We start from the raw sequence: 1,000 nt of genomic DNA on the forward strand, positions 1-1,000 counted from the left end.
TTCTGGCTGTATTTCTGCCAACACAAATTTGTTTGTTCTTCTGGCAGTTCATGGTATTTTCAATATTCTTCTCCAACACCATAACTCTAGTGCATCAACTCTTCTGTGGTCTTCCTTATTCATTGTCCAATTTTCACATGCATATGAGGTGACTGAAAATACCATGGCTTGGATAAGGCACACCTTAGTCCTCAAACTGACATCTTTGCTCTTGGACACTTTTAAGAGGTCTTGTGCAGATTTGCCTAATGTAATACATCATTTTCCACCACTTGTCTGTCAGTTTGTCCTACTGTGATGGCTTATGAGTTGCTGTGATTCTGGAAGCTATGCAACCAGTATTTTAAATACCAGCAGGGTCACACATGGTGGACAGGTTTCAGATGAGCTTCCAGATAAAAACAGACTAGGAAGAAGAAGTGATGAATTACTTCCAAATATTTAGTCACTGAAAACCTTATGAATACCAGAGAAACACTGTCAGATTTAGTGCTGGAAAATGAGCCCCTCAGGTGGGAAGACAGTCAAAACGCGACTGGGGAAGAGCTGCCACCTCAAAGTAGAGTTGACCATGATGATGAGAATGGAGTAAAGCTCATGGGAGAAAATCCTGCTGGACCTTCATTTGCTGATGGGGCACAACTCAAAATGAAGAGAAACAGCGGTAAACATCCATTGAAAATTGGAACATGGAATGTATGAACTATGAATCTGGGGAAATTGGAAGTTATCAAAAATGAAATGGAATGCATAAATATCGATATCTTAAGCATTAGTGAGCTGATATGGACTGGTTTGGCCATTTTTATCTGACAAATTGTCAAAAAGAACATATCCAGATCAGTCATGAGGTACAATGCTGTCTGTGATAGGATAATATCCATGCACCTACAGGGAAGCCTAGTTAATACCACTATTATTCAAATTTATGCACCAACCACTAAAGCCAGTGAGAATGAAATAGAAGAATTCTACCAACTTCTTCAATCTGAAATTGATC

Source organism: Chrysochloris asiatica, unplaced genomic scaffold (assembly GCF_000296735.1).
Source record: "Chrysochloris asiatica unplaced genomic scaffold, ChrAsi1.0 scaffold00075, whole genome shotgun sequence".
Lineage (NCBI taxonomy): Eukaryota > Metazoa > Chordata > Mammalia > Afrosoricida > Chrysochloridae > Chrysochloris > Chrysochloris asiatica.